This window comes from Dysidea avara, chromosome 9 (genome assembly GCF_963678975.1).
Source record: "Dysidea avara chromosome 9, odDysAvar1.4, whole genome shotgun sequence".
NCBI classification, from domain to species: domain Eukaryota; kingdom Metazoa; phylum Porifera; class Demospongiae; order Dictyoceratida; family Dysideidae; genus Dysidea; species Dysidea avara.
Window position 1 is genome coordinate 3874529 of NC_089280.1, and position 16830 is coordinate 3891358.

At 39.7% G+C, this 16830-nt stretch overlaps 1 protein-coding gene across 3 annotated transcripts in view; it reads right to left on the minus strand.

Annotated features, from left to right (window-relative positions):
• LOC136265444 (uncharacterized) overlaps positions 1-7010 on the minus strand; it is a 34814-nt gene extending 27804 nt beyond the window's left edge. For 2 of the 3 annotated variants that reach the window (XM_066060294.1, XM_066060295.1), the window contains exon 1: positions 6916-7010. The gene's annotated coding sequence lies outside the window, so the exon portion shown is untranslated. The remainder of the gene's footprint in view (positions 1-6915) is intronic. The other variant, XM_066060296.1, reaches the window with a different exon arrangement.
• Between the last annotated feature and the right edge of the window lie 9820 nt (positions 7011-16830).

The window sequence follows — 16830 nt, forward strand, 5'->3', positions numbered from 1 at the left end:
GCACAATCATATGTCTATCTAAAAACACCAGACATCTGTGCACTACTCAGAATGGCAAATCCTCCTGGGGCAGGACTACTAGTTGAGCTTGCTCCATGTCTCACAAGTGTTGCTCACCCAGTTAACACCAGGTACCCATTTACTGTACAGCTGGATGGATTGAAGCAATCTGAGTAAAGATTGTTGAAGGGCATACAACAAATGAGACACCAATAATTTAGTGCTAGAATGTGCACATCCATTAGCCATAACTGCTGCTGTTCAACTCTACTACTTCATAAATGTCTAATAATTTGTAATGCTTCACTGTAATCTCTAATATAACACACAGTAAACCACTACCACTAATATTCGGTATTAGAATAAGTTGGATCAATGCTATGTACGTAATAATCAACATGATAAAACAAGGACTAATATAAATCCAAGGTTTTGGAGAAACACTAATGGAGTAGCTTTGCTGTCCTTCAATAATGTAAGAGAGATTTAGAGCCACCAACTATTGTACATTAGTGTAGGGGAAATTTACTGCCAAGGGATTAAGAGAGACAGCCAGACGGTTACACTGTTATATAATAATATTCTACAAAACATACTGTAAACAAGAATCAATCAAAGATGAAGTAGTTTAGGACAGTGATTAATAATCTTCCTGTTGTAGAAAATCAGAAGGACAACAAAAGGAAGTATACACCATACAAATCCTCACGTAGTGATGTTCATTACATTTAGTGGTTAGTTGATAACAAGGTTACCACCTTGATGGAATTATCTGCAACACACTGGCACACTAATGGAATCACTGCAAGCACAGAACATGAACAAATGAGTGTGTGTGTTTGCTTGTGTGTGTGTGTGTGCGTGCGTGCGTGCGTGTGTGTGTAAGGGTAGGTGTTTTTTAATGTCATGTTGGTCAGTACCTCCTTGTGGTGACTCCTGGGGGCAAGTGGCTTTAGCCAGCTCAGCTGACAGTGATCATAAGGTTGGATTACTGTGTGCTGAACCCAGGATGCTGCCGGATGGCATCACTTGGCACACACCAATCCGGTCCGGTGCCTCTATAGATCTGCAAGCCTCCCAGGTAATAAAATCTTAAATCTGCACTTAGGGCGGACATAGCTTGGTGAGCTTGTCGCAATGTCAGGGGCTGCTGGAACTCCAATGGGTTCTCTGGTTTCCATGCAGCTGTTCCATGACTATTGTGTGCGTTACTGACAGCACCTTTGCTACTGTCTGTCCCTTCCTATTTGGAAGGTCACAGAACCCATAACTGGGCAGTGAAGAAGAGAAGCAATGTGTGCGTGTGTGCACTAGTGACAGGGTGAAAAAGGAAAGCAATCAAATTCAAATTACAAGATAGGGGTTTCTGTTTCATAATTGTGTGTACAGCACTGCCTCCCTATAAGGGACACTTTGGAACTAACCACTTTTGGTAGCGTAGAACAGATGGCTCTATATTTGAGATTGCTATAGAAACACTGTTACAAATGCATACACAATACAGTGTAACCACCTTATTAGGAGCTAATCAGGACCAGCAAGACTGCTCCATTGGTCCAATGTGAACACAAAATGGCTTACATTCTTCATGGGTTCTGCTCCATTTTTCTCAGCACTAATTCAATTTTGTGGCAATACACCTTAAGCTTGAAATGATTGGTCCAGTGGTATATACTACTGGTAGAGCAGTAGATGTTCAGGATTAGCTCAGAGTACAAATACCTATATGGACCAGGACCCTGTCATGCCATACACAAAGGTCAACATAGTCGTTGTAGAGAGACTTCACAATCTAAGTCAAGTGTTGTCATGATCTCAAAGATTTAATATCTCAGATTGGATCTTGAGCAAGTCATAAGAATCTGGGATCACACCTTCCAGAATGCTCACAACCATACCTCAAACCATCAAATACACATGTTATAGTTTTCTCCGTACTTTTCAAGAATGTGACTGAGATATTGAAATATTAGTACCAATTTCAGATGCCACATTTAGTCACACACATGATGTGCGTAAACTGTCCCTATTGTAAAGTTACAGATTGAACTGAAGATCGCCCTGATACGTATATACATAGTAGAGAAGAGATTTTGGCGAATGTGAACAGCTGCTGCTACTGCTGCTGTTTGATTCAAAGGCAATCATACTCTCGTATTAGATAAAAGTTACATGCAAAAAAAATACTTAATTTGTGTTCCACTTTTTATAACTTCTCAACTCCAATACAGCACACAACTAAATACCCACTATGTGCCAACTGTACAATAGAGCTGAAACAAATATGCACAACCCTTCTATAATGGACAATAAAATTTTAGGACTACACCTGTAACTTGCTGTAACGTAGAGGTTTTCTTCTTTCACAGGTAAAAGAGTCAGGACCAAAATCTTTGTTATTATTATGGAGGCTTTTCTATTGTATCCTTATTTTGTTAACAGAGATTCCATTGTAATAGCATTATCAAACACAACTAAACAGTTTACTAAGCCATACTGCTGCTGCAAAATGCTTTATTTATAAACAAGGTGAGGCCATGCAACCAGGTACCAACCTTATACTAACTGTTGATTAGTATTTGATCTGTTTACAAATTGCCAATTAATTTATTGTCCAATTGGATTAATTACTAATTACATGCTTGGACTGGTATAGAGTTCACACAATTCAAAAAAAAGTACATACAAGGAAGTGACTTTGATGTTATCTACCATACATAAATTCTTTAGCCAGTACGTGTCACTATTACTTCAGTATGTTCACCCTACATCCTCCTAATGTACAAGGTCATTCAATGACAGCTTATCCACATATTGTTCTCACAGACGTAAATCCCACACTCCTTCATATCCTATTAAAAATGTAGGATCTCGATTATCCGAACAGTGTAAGTGACTGCTCTATTAGAGTATTTCACCATTAGGTGAACATTATATTATAGAGTAAGTGTATGCTCTATTAGAGTAGTTGAACAGAATTCTATTAATGAATGGGACAAACAAATTCAGTTATCTGAACACTTTTATGATTGAACTAGCACACAGGTGTTCGGATAATGGAGGTCTTACTGTACAAGGCTATCACTATTTTCTTGTTGCTGCCCTCATTAATTTTTTTTGCATGGCCTCATATAAATTCTAATCACATGAAAGTTGAGCAGATAAATATATCAGAAGGGCAACTAGGTGACTTCTGTGTAACACAGTAAACCTTGATTTAGAAAAGCAACATATACTCTAATAAAACAGTCATGTACGGATAACTTAAAATAAAGATCACCTCGTACCCACATTTGTTTGTGCAACACCTAGAGGTGTGGAACAAGCAATATAATAACAATGGTCTAACTGTCACCACTCGCAAAAAAGAAACATTCAGACATGTACACACTTTCTAAACTGCCTGGAAACCAGTCATGCATCAACAACCAGTAGGTATATCTGACTTACTATATAAATATGCTATAAATAACAGTAGAACAGTCACTTGGATCACTGCATTCATACTAGCCTCACATCAGGGTCACATGGCATGAACAATTATATACCAGGGGTTTATCACTCTACAGATTACAAGTGCCAGCTGTTATATAACAGCCAGCTGCAGTCTGTAAATTGATGTGTCACTGGTATGTAAATTAGTGTGGCCATACAAGACTAATACAACACATGGTCCCTGAGGTGGAAGGCCTCATGGTGATCATTCACACAATATGTAATTGTGATTGCTCTATTAGAGTATCTTGTACAGTTTTGGGGACAACACTTCTGTTCACAACTGACAAAATAATATGTAGCAAAAATTCTCAATAGATGTATATATGGGAGGAATACAGACTGTTCTATTAGAGTAGTTGACTCCATCTTGACTTTTGGCTACAAGCACTGACCAAAGGGGGGTGGGCTATGATTAGTCCCCTCCTCCCCACAATTCCAACACCTATGAATATGTCAATAAGTCGTTGGCATCTACGTAATCCACACCACCTAGCCGTGACTGGTATGATAGAATGCATGTCAGTGTGTATGCTATTCTGCTGTATATAATCACATAAATCTTTTTATTTTAGCCAAGCTACCAAAATTCAAAGCATCTTGGTAAACGGCATCTCAGTTTTCCTAATATTTGTGGTCCAATTGCCAGGCATTGTGGGTACATTACAATCACTAACACCCAGATTAGCATACAATACTTAACCCATAATTCTCCAAAGCCAATAAAGCATTTTATTGTGGCGCTAAGAAACTAAACAATCAACACATAGCAGACAGTGCAATTAGTAAGAAGGTACAGACTCTAAACGTCAAAGGATATTATCAATTACCTGCAAAATTCCAATAGGATACTAAAGCATTTTGTACACAAAACATTCTGGGGGTTCCTTTTCTGTAAAAAAGGAGAGGAGTGCCACTAGACTCACTACAGACAGCTGAAAACTACCAGCACATTAAAGAATTAGAGGAAGAGGTTTCAGCCCCCTTTCACTGAAAATACAGCAATTGGGTTGAACAGTTTATAATCAAAAAGTGGATTGGGGAGAATAATGTTATTGAAAGTCTAAGTGAGTGAACACATTAATTAATGTTATAAGAATTGTGGCCATAACATAGTAATCAAAGAACTCTCTTGGTAATGCATTATAAAAACAACTTTTATGCATGCCATATCAACTGGCCTACACCTGAAATTACACCCTGTTCACACTATCCTGTGTTAGCCAGTGTTTTCAACTCGGGTTATTGAACTCGGGTTGGCACTTGTTCACACTACTGCATCTGACGTGAGCTCAATAGGGCGAGCGCCAAATAATAATTAGCTAAGACAAACACACGAGTTTTTGATTATTTAGGCGCTTAATAAAAAGGCATTAGAAACATATAACCAGCTGAAATAAGTCGTACAATGCTATGGATGCCATGTTTAAGCTAGTGGGCGCTCCTTTTGCCAGGAATGTTAACGTGGTGTATGAGTGTAACTGTCACAAAGTCTATAGTATGTCGTAGCCATTCTGAAGAAGGGTTTTAAAGCATAGAATATGCTTGCTGTGTGGCCAACAGAAGCAAGTTATATTGTTAACCTGAGTTGGTCAGCTTGGAATGTGTTCACACTGTACCCTATCCCGGACCAACCCATGCCAACCCACCTCTTCTTGTTGTGCTGTGCTGGACCTGGTTCAGCACGGCTCAAACTGCATTTTGTTTTGAGCCGTACTGCCCGTACCGTGTTCTACCCGTACCGTGTTCTACCCGTACCATGTTCTAGTGTGAACAGGGTACTGATAATCAAATCCATAGCTGTTTTTACCATAATTGGAAATCAGTTGTAATGGGCTGTGGCCAGTAGATTATTAGTCCATTCAGCTTCAGCAGCTGCAGTACCACTGGAGGGCTGTTGTCAAAGGCTCTCATATGTACTAGGGTAATTTGTTTATGTTTTCTGGTAACCACAATAATGAACAGTGATGATTCAGGCCCTAGCCAACTTGTCTGACTAGCAACTTTGAGTTGAGGTAAGTGTACAATTTCACAGCATTGGCTTTAGTAGCTGTACTTTTGGTGCAGCATGCACAAGTATAACCTGTAGAGACCTACAATCGGGTATCGGGTAACTATCGGTAAAACAGAGTAAAAATATATCAGATATGGGTTTTCCCTAAAAAGTGGGAATCGGTACAACTCTACCTGAAATATAAGGAACATTTATTCCCTAGGCTGCCTAGGTCCAGTCATGGATTTTTTCTTCTTTCTCCTACTTTTCAAACATACTTAGTGCAGTTAATATAAACATCTTAGGCCTTTATAAGGCCTTCTGGTATACAGGCTCTGCTTTTACCAGGTACTTTAATCATAATATACCCACGAGTGAAGTAGGGATTACATGTCAACTAGTGTTGCACCGATAATCGGTTGAATTATCGGTAACAGCCGATATTAGCTAATTATATTAACTTGCCGATTAACCGAAACCCACAATCAATCGTTAATGACAGCAATGAACAGGTGAAAGTAAAGAAGGTGGTGAATATAGCAGTAAGTGGTTTGCTGTAACTGGTTTGTAACTGTTTTGGCTTGTTTGTTTGTACAAGTGTGGTTGCAAGGCTATAGTAGGCTGTGTATATATTTATATTTATCGGCCGCCCACGAAATTAGTTGATCACTCTTCACAAAGGGTCTAGAGTCCCACTAAAAACACTGTTATAAGCTGGCTTAGATGTTTTATAACTACTTGGCTTCCTTTTCCATGAAAGAGGTTAGTGGCAAAACTAGAAAACATTGTAAAAGTTGGCCGCCCACGAAATTGATTACATTATCATTTCAAATGCAGTTTATACACATAAACTTTAGGTGATTTTCTGCTCCTCCTCCCCTGTTCTGAAGAATATCGGCATATCGGTTACAGGAATAGGCAAATAATCGGTGTCGATAAATGTGAAAAAAATGCATATCGGTGCAACACTAATGTCATCTAGTACATAGGGTGTTGTTGATATCAAATATAGGGGCATGTGAGGAACACAAGAACTACTGTTTTACAACACCAAGAGTAAATAACAAAGAACTTACTCTTGATGGTACTAACACCACAAACAATCAGGATGGTAGCTGCCCTCTCTTCATCTACACTTACAAGACTAGATACATAGAGGGTCGATGGGATACAAAAATGTTCAACCAGTTGTACTATTGACACATTCCATTGTTTACTAGGCCAGGCTTACTCTAAATTACACACTGTAGACCATGGACTGAGCAAGTAGCTTTAATTAATTGTAAGTTACGTTAGTGAGGGAGTGTATGTTACAACAGCTAAGAGTTACACACACACACACACACACACACACACACACGAACAACACAAGTGATATCACTTGTAACAGCTGCATAGGATTACACATATATTAATGTAACGCATACCTTCACTACATCATCACATATAGCAGTATAAGAATCGATGTTTCCCGCTAAAATACGGTCCTAAACAGTGCGTATTAATAAGAGACAGTAAGCACTTAGTAGAATTACAATTCATCACGTGATGACCACATGTCCGCATTGTAAAGGTCAGCTCTCGATCGCGAGTCAAGGCTGAATCGGAGACACTGCGTGCACTAGTGAGGTCGCTGCTATCACTGAGGTATTATGTAAGGCGTATGCTATCGTGCTTACTAGCTGCAAGTGATGCTAAAGAAACATCTGAAAGGCTCGTGATGTTTCAGTGAGTTTTAGTTCTGATGCAGCTCTATGGGTACAGCCGTTCTATTCATTAATACTATCAATTATATCATTTGTTTGTGTAGGGTATCAAGGATGCTACTTGTATCCAATAATACCAGCCTGAGTGCAGCAAGAATCTGCTGTCCATAAAGTATGATGACTTGGATAAGTGTTAAGAGCAATGTATGTGTACTGATTTCATTATTTACAAAGTATGTAGTGATTGTTGGTGAGCCTTAGAATCCTTTATAGCATATATGAAGTGCACAACTAGTTAATTAATGCTTAGCTGTACTTATGCAGTACCCAAGACTTCTCAAGTGGTGACTTGGTCCAGACCCCTTTGGAGCAGGTGCCTTTTTAAAGTAGTGTCAGAGCTGAGATAATGTGGTCTGGCTATGTGGGGTTAAACTATAGCGGCTGCAGGTGATGACCAAAGAATAGGGACATCTGATGAACCTGTGATGTTTTTTGCGCTTCTCTCTGATGCAGCCTGGAACTCTGTGTGTGTGTGTGTGTGTGTGTGTGTGTGTGTGTGTGTGTGTGTGTGTGTGTGTGTGTGTGTGTGTGTGTGTGTGTGTGTGTGCTGTATGAATACTTAAGTGTATTTTTTTAGTCTAGGATATTGGGCAAGTCCACTAGCACACACTGTTACCAATACTGACCACATCAAAGAGCCACACATTGTCATAAGGTAAAATATTCATAAGATTAGAAGTGTTGGCTGCAAATGATGACTAGTATAGGGACATCTGATAGTGTTGTGATGTTCTTCAGTGATAGTTGTGGTCTGATGCAGCTAGATGTGTTTACTGTTGTATGTAAGGTGGTGCTATAATTTTTGATCACCCACAGGTAGGGCTTACCAAGACATCAGGTGGTATTGTGAGCCCAATTAAACATGGGAAATGATACTATAGTATTGAATTGTGTTGTAAGTTATGACTAGAATGTGTGTGTATTATGTGTTGTACACAAGTTTATTAGGGACACCTGAATTTTTGTGATCAAAGAGGCTGCCTGTTTGTTTTGTTACTTTGTATATGGAACTTGTCTTATAACAAATAGTTTCTGATCTGAGTTCACGTTGTTGTTGTTGTGTATGTGGCCAGTTTGGGATTTTGTATTGCTGTATTAAATTTCAACTTCATCACTAACATCCGCACCAATACTTCAAGCTTTGAATTTAGTTGTTGAGAAGTGATCTGGTGACTTAGATTGGGAAAGCAAATACTAACTGTCCATGTATCACATAATAGGTGAATGTTCCGTACCTGCACCTTCACCTGTGAGAGATAGTACAGCTTACTAGTGCTGTCCCAGGAGGATTTGTCATGCTGACTCTCTTAGCACCTGAGCAACTAGTGCACAGGTGTCTCAGTGCTGGTTTACTAGGCAGCAATAGTTGTGTTTCATATGTCTATCATAGGTTTTGTGTGTGTGCGCGTGTGTGCGCGCGCGTGTGTGTGAGAGAGTGTGTGTGTGTGTGTAGTGTGTCTGTGTCTGTGTCTGTGAGGATTTGAGTTTGATGTCTGTGATTGTGAGCCATACACCTAGGGCAGTGAAGAAGTGAGTGTACAGGGACACCAGTATTTTATGTGCTGGATCCTTTTATTGTTTCCAAACCTTGTATCCATACAGTACATTGTATCACAACATTTTGGGTGTTTTGTAGGGCACATAACCTGGATGCAAAGAAGTGTAGCAAGCTATATGGTTCTCTTGACACCTCAGATGTCTGACTGAACTAGAAGGGCTGGTCAAGCTGGGCATGTCTAGTGAGAAGTGTAGACTACTAGTTGATGACACACCAGAGACTGTGACATGGCCACATGACAAGATCTGCTATTAGCTACTCAATTACTTGACAATCTCTCCAACTCAGAACATCAAGATGTTATGTTACAAGTATGTATCATTAAATGGTTTGTTATGAGAACTTTATGTGTGTGTGTGTTGTGTAGGAGGCACAAAATGTGTACTTGCACATCACTACGAGGAATGAAGGTTTGAAGGAGTCATGCCGAGCGGTAGGCAATTCAGATCCCTAATGTTGTTATTCTCTTTATGGAGAGCCTTAGACTGAAGGTAAGCGTAATGATATGTGATCCTATACATTTGTATTTGTAAATGTTGTTTATGTTTTTGAAGTTGTGCATTGTTTGGTAAGGAGTAATATCATTACATCTAGTCTAGGTAATTAGGTGGTATCCTGCAAATTTACTAGGGGTCCAATGTAAGTTAACAACAGGTATGGATGTGCATGGGCTTGTCATGTGCAAACAGGTCCTGTGTGCTAATAAAATATTGCACCACCTCTTTCTGTAACGATGGTCTCAAGCTGTTTGAGTGTGACAAATGCTCTTCTTAGTGTTTTCTTAATGGCTTGCTTCGTTAAACCTATCATTTGCTCCCAGAAGCCACCGTACCATGGCGCTCATTTTGGAACGAAACGCCAAGTTACATTGTGACGTTCTAGCTCTCTGTGTGATGTCTCTGATTTAAACAACCTTTGTAGATACTCCGCCGCCGCCAGAACTGTTGAAGCATTATCAGATATCATTATGGATGGCAGGGACTTATGGCTGGAGAATCTCCGGAAGGCTAACAAAAGGGTTTGTACAGTTAGGTTGCGGACTACTTCAATATGTACGGCACATGTGACTGCACAGGTAAAAATACAGATATACACTTTGGTTTCTTCTTCTCTATCCTTGATATACAGTGTTCCAGTGAAATCTACCCTGGTGACTGTAAATGGGGGGGGATTCTGTAACACGGACCTTCGGAAGTGGCGGTGGGCTTGAGGCCTTCCCATCAGTTTATTGCAAGTCATACAGCATCCTAATAACTTCCTGACATACTGGGCATGTTTACGGCATCCAGCACACCTGTTGCAGTGCTGTCACAGTAATGCTCATACCTCTATGTTGGAGTTTGGTGTGGGTGTCCATGGCGATCAAGTGAGTGAATGAACAATTGGGTGGCAAAAGAACTGGAAATTTGGCAAGCTCAGATGTGGGAGCATTATGAATTCGTCCCCCACAACGGTTGCCATCAAGGAACAGGTGAAGTTGTCTGACCAATGGTAGGCACTTAAACTGTTTCTTGTGTAAATAAGCAAGTTCCTTGCGGTAGGTCAAACTCTGTATACCTTTAATTAGGTATCGTTGGGCATGAGCCAATTCTGTGCTTGACAAAGGTCCACATAGTTTATGCTGTGGCTTTGTGGAGGTTGTGGACAAATCTTAAGGATGTAAACGGTCGTTCCAGAGGGCCAATACAGAGTTGAAAGATTGATAGCCAGAAGGCAAACGGTATGTATGGCAAATCTACTTGCATACGGCGTACAGCTGACAACCGATAAATGTTACTATATCGAGATATTTCTACAATGAATAGGATACATGACTCACTTTCAGTTGCGTCCACTGTATGTGAAGTACTAGGTGAAGCTTCTTCTTCTACTGCTTGTATGTGAAGTATACTGGTAGGTGTCCAGGTGGCCACGCAGATCTATTGAGCATCTAATCAGGGCCATGTGTCCATAATCTTGATGACTTTAACTGGTCAGTAGATAATCCTCTTGTAAGAAGGTCAGCTGGATTATCATTTGAGGGTGTAAATGACCAAATGGCTGCAGGAAAGGCTTCACAGATCTCTTAACCTGATGAGAAATGAATGGCTTAGGGTTTGTACCCTTGTGTATCCAGTGAAGGACAATCTGACTGTCAGTCTAGAAATACACTCTTAGTTGCTGTTTGTTATGAGGAATTGATGCGCAAACAATTTCAGTCAGTCTGGTGGCAGTAACAGCAGCCATAAGCTCTAACCTTGGCAAAGTGGTGGATCTGATAGGGGCTACACGGTTCTATGACATAGCAAGGTAAACTTGATCATTGCTGTTGAGATACACCACAGCTCCATAGGCCTTTGTACTGGCATCTGCAAACACAAAAAGATTATTAATATGTACCTGATTGATCATGTGAAAAGTAGAGTCTTGGAGTTTGGTAGTTCCTTCAAATCAGTAAGTATGGCTGTCCATCTGTCCTTGATCGTGTCTGGAAGAGGTTCATCCCATGCGAGCTTAATTTGCCAAATCTCATGTAGCAGAGTTTTGGCTCTCACTGTTACTGGAGTCATCCACCCTAATGGGTCAAAGATTTGGGATGAAGTCTGTAATTTGTCTCTCTTCGTAACAAAGGTGTTGATTCCAGGAAGCTTCCTTGTAGAAAGTGAGATATGTCTGTGGTTGTGTTCCAGCGTAGGCCTAGGAGTCCTACAGTGGCGTTCGGATCACTGGTCTTGTCTTGTAACCTCCTGGAATTGCTTGCTGTTTGTTGACCACAATCTGCGGTTGAACTTAGCTTGGTTCATCAGATCTCGAGACTGAGAGTAATATGCTAAGAGCTCTTCTCAGTGCTGCAACCGGAAAGAATTTTATCAACATATATGTTGTCTTGCATGTCAGCCACAACTTGGTTAGAAGATTTCGATAAGTGTAGGTCCTGATAGTAGGTCCTCAAACTTACCTACAATAAAACAGTAAATTTGAAATTCATAGTCATAGCTCTCTAGATTTCGTGGCCACAGAAATCTGGTAAAGTTTCTGTCTGATGAATGTAAATTTAAATGAAGGAATACCTTTTCTATATCAGTGGATAAGGCGAAGGGATGGATACGAAAGCGTAGTAATATAGCACAAAGATTGTTTACAAATGGTAGTCCTACTGTGAGACAGTCATTCAAACTTACTGACTTGCTGCTTCCCCGACAGCTGCAATCATATACAATTCTGATTGGGGTAGTCACAGAATCCTTCTTCACCGGATGGTGTGGTAGGTAATTTGCATCATCAGTAGTGTCATTGTTCACTCACTCTCTATTCTTACTCTTTGATGATGCCATCATACAATTGTAGGAGTTCAGGAGACTTTCTCAACTTGTTTACTAAGGTAAGTGTTCTTCCCTTGCAGATGGCAAAGTTATAAGGGAGACCAGGTTTGTTTATTTTCCATGGAAACTTTGCAACATAAATACCTTCGCTTGTCTGGATTGTTGGTAACATTGAAGAAATGTCAGATCTGAATGTAATGTATCAGCTTCTGTTCCAACTGCCTTGATTGACCAAAACTGTTCTACGTTAGTTACCATGGGCTTCTCCATGGTCATAGTAGAAGTATTTTGAAGGAGAGCAGATCTGGCATATTCAGATAGTGTGGTTGGCATTGGCCCAGATAGTAAGTAGCCAAGATTAGATTGTTGTGCGGTGAGGCCATAGCCTCTATGATGTTCAACCAAACTCCAATAGAAATCTGTTCCTATTAGGAGTGAAATAGTGAAATTCTTTCTAAATGTGACTGGTTGCGTAAGCTTTAAACACTGAAGGTGTGGCATAGTGTGGACAGCAGTTGACACTAAATTCTGGATGGGGGGCTGCAATTGATGGCACAATTAAAACTGATACGGGAATTAGCTCACCTGATTCTGTCTGTATTTCCATTGTGGCAACTCCCAAGTTTCTGATTAGCTGTAGATGTAGTAGTCAAATGATGCTACTGCCATGTCTACTGTGGAGAAAGGAGTAATTTGCAATTTCAAGCCATTTCTGCTGAGATAAATGATCGTTGTGTTCCCTCATTGAATAAGATATTTGCTTGAGCTTAATAACGTAGCAATCTTTTCATCCATTTGTGCAATTCTGTCACTCTTCTTGATTTGTTCAATGGCAGTAGTTAGTGAGATGAGATCGTAAAATCATCAAAGTCTCCGGCCATTAGTTTGTCAACCTTGCTGTGTAGTCATGTGACATGTCCCTTAAATGCCTTCCGTGAGGCTTGTAGTTGAGCGAGTTCTTCCGTCAGCCTGCTAAAACAACAGCAACAAACAAATGTGCAAATGAGAGATTAGCTTGCCTTTGGGGGTACTGTTAATTAGAATTGCCATGGTACCACGACTTCTATGACTGAGGTTAAAATGGCAGGCCGTGCCAAGTCACAGCACCAAAAGAATGTCTTGATGACAAGTAAAAGGTTCACACACCAGGGAAGAATGACTCAGACTAGTGTGATTGACAGGATAATAATGACATGCTACACATACAACACACTCTGAGACATGTGATCATACAATTACATCATGCTATTCTAATTAAAGTTCCTATTACATAACTATGTTCATGTTCTATAAAGTATTCAATCATTTCCTACAGAGATGAGATGAGGGCACAGCTCAAGACAGGACTAAGCAGTCTGGCATCACACAGAAATGATCATGAAACTGTTATACATATGTAAGTGACCCGCCTCTTTGTATGCTGTCACTTTTAATGTATTAATGTGTGCAGCATCAGTTGCTGGCCAACATGACTCTGGACTATGCATGCTGAATATCATACAGTATGGTAGCACTGTATAGGGATGATGAATATTTTGGATTTAAATTAATAATATCCCTTTAGGGTTAGGGCAAGAGTTTATAATGTGTTAGGGAGAGTATCGAACTTCAATATAAAAAAGAACCATACCTTTATGTCATCTCGTAAATCTGACCGCTGTTGATTGCCCAGATTTAGCAACTTCTTTGTTTGGTTGGGTGGGTGGGTGGTCCGCATTGAATCAAGATGTCGCCACTGCAAAGTTGGCTTTCGAGGTTAGTTGGCTGTGTCTTTCTCTTTGTATTGAGTTCCTCAGCGCATTGTGCCATACTTTTCTCGAGTACACTGTTGTAGCTTCAGTCCCTCAACCGGTATGTGCAAAGAATAGGGATATCTGAAGGCTCGTGATGTTCCGATGGGTTTTAGTTCTGGTGCAGCTTTGTGTGTACTGCCATTCTAATCATTGATATTATCAAATATATCATTTGGTTGTCTAGGGTATCAAGGATGCTACTTGTATCCAATAATACCAGCCAGAGTACAGCAAAGATCAAAGCGGCTGTCCGTAAGGTGTGATGATTGAATTTAAAACAAAAATATGTGTTTGTACTGATTTCAAAGTATGTAGTAATTAATAGTGAACTTTAGAATCATTCAAAAAGTGTAATGAAGTGCACAAGCAAGTTAATGCTTAGCTGTACTTATTCAGTAACCAAGAGTTCTCAAGTGCAACTGGTAACTTCCCTTTGGAGCAGGTGCTTTTAGTGGTAGTGTCAGAACTGAGATCCGTGTGATCTGAGGCTATATTTCAGAAGGCTCAGTCTCACATATCAATGGTGTTTGGCCTATTATTATTACCAGCTGTTAGTAGTTGTTATGACATGTGTGCTTCACATGCACATGGGAAACCCCTACCATGCTTCACACCCTTTTCTTGGCTAACCATTGCTGATAGTTTTAAGGTTAAGCTATAGTGGTTGTAGGTGATGATCAAAGAATAGGGAAATCTGATAAACTTGTGACAATGGAGACATCTTATAAAGCTATGGGCTTTGATTCCATTAGGGTCTACAGTATTTTGAAGTGTGTTATGTGAGTGCATGTGTGGTGTGTGTGTGTGTGTGTGTGTGTGTGTGTGTGTGTGTGTGTGTGTGTGTGTGTGTGTGTGTGTGTGTGTGTGTGTGTGTGTGTGTGTGTGTGTGTGTGTGTGTGTGTGTGTGTGTGTGTGTGTGTGTGTGTGTGTGCTCGCATACATGCGTACATACGCACATGTATGTGTGCATGCATGTGTGTGTATATGTGAGTGTGTGTGGATACCATTTGACATGCAGTCACATTTGACATGCAATAAAATGCACTGACCCATCTATATTTCCTTTAGCTGAGCTGCATACTGTATCAATGAACATTCCACTGATGAAAGTATTATCAGTAAGGTAATGAAGTGTAGTGTACTGTATTGTATTAGCTGCAAATGATGATGGTAGAATAGGGACATCTGATAATTTTTGTGATGTTCTTGGAAGCCAGAACTGATGCAGCCAGTGCACCTTACTATCAGAGGGGGGACCTGTGTTTTAAGCTAGTACATAAGATTTGATGATTCAAATGTTTGAATGAAAAACTCTGAATAAGTCAAGTGTTTCTAATAAATAAAACCCAGAAGTAGATTGCATCTAATGTATTGTGAGAATTCTATGCATGCGCTTGTTGAAATACTCCTTGTTACAGGCAGTAAAGTGACTGTCAATAATAGTGATTAGCTTTATTTCTGTAAACCTAGTGCTTCTGACTTCACATGCACCTACTGTAGAGAAGTTTGCCTACTCAAGAGGAGTTTGAAAATCTTTGTATTGCAGTAGATGCAAGGATGCAGAAGTTATGGGCGTTTGTTTACATTATGTCTTCACTAATTTCAACTATGTATATAGTTAAAGAAAGGTGATACAAGGAAAAACTTACCCCGTAATCAATTCCCCCTACTCACAGCAAACAGGATGGTACAAATTTCAACTCCCTGCGTCATTCTGCTCATAAGTTAAACAGCACCTGTAATTTATTTCCCTATACTTGTACAAATGTATTGTTGCTGCTTTGTATAACTCCTAAAGTTACTGGTATATGAGGCTGAATTTTTGCCAGAGGGTACACTTGGCTAAGTCGAATATAAATACATAATAAACAGAAATTCTAAAAATGCAGGTTTTTGCAGATCCGGTCACAATTTACAACAAAGTAGCGGATAAAACGATTGAGACCGTGTGAATTCCCTAATATAGAGATATGTAAAAGTGGTGTGCACATGTGAACACGCATGGATGAGCAAAAAGATTTTCCTTGTCAGAGGTAGAGCTCGCATGAGCCCAATGGGTCCTATAGGCAATATTGTGGAGGTGGGATGTACATGTCCTATAGTACGTTCACGTTGAGCTGAATCCTCAAAAACATTTAATAACTCACGGATGCAATTACACATGATCTTAAAATTTGCCTCATTCGTAGTACTGCTTGATCTGCTAAAAATATTTCAAAATTTTGTTGTTCAAATGTTTGACATAATATTTACGGCCAATCAAAATTTTCACAATACATTTCCTATGGGGAAGCCATACAAGTACAGTGTCCATTACAGGAGCCAAACCATATACATGTTTGCTGTTGACACCTTTGCTGTTACCAATAATCATCCGGTTGGCTGAAATGTTAACTCTGTTGAGAAAAAATCCACTTTTAATTTTTAGCTGTTTTTCAGGATTCAGCTCAACGTGAACATACTATAATGTGTATATACACTGTATGTTCTATTTATTGTCCATCACAGGAAGAAGCCATTCAACAATGGTGTTATGACCAATCTGATGTGTTCACCATAGTAACAAACACACAGTGGTTGTGTTGTTGTCATACTTGGAAGAAGTGTGTTGACTGAGGATCAGCTGAAATGATAATTAGAAACCATCTAAAATACTTCAGTACAGATAGAGAACTGACCTCATGCCAGGCTGTACTTTGGAACTATTATATACTATCATACTACCATGTGATTGCATAATGTTTACTGCATGAAGTGTTGTATAGATACTTACAGTTGCTTGTTTAAGGTGTGGTAAATCTTACTAGTGTTGCTCATCAGAGGGCCTTAGTTTGACAGAAGTTTTAATAGGGAAATACTATAGTTACAAGGTGACTAATATTTAAGCAGCAGCTAATGCTGATTTTTGGTGGAGCCCTGAAAA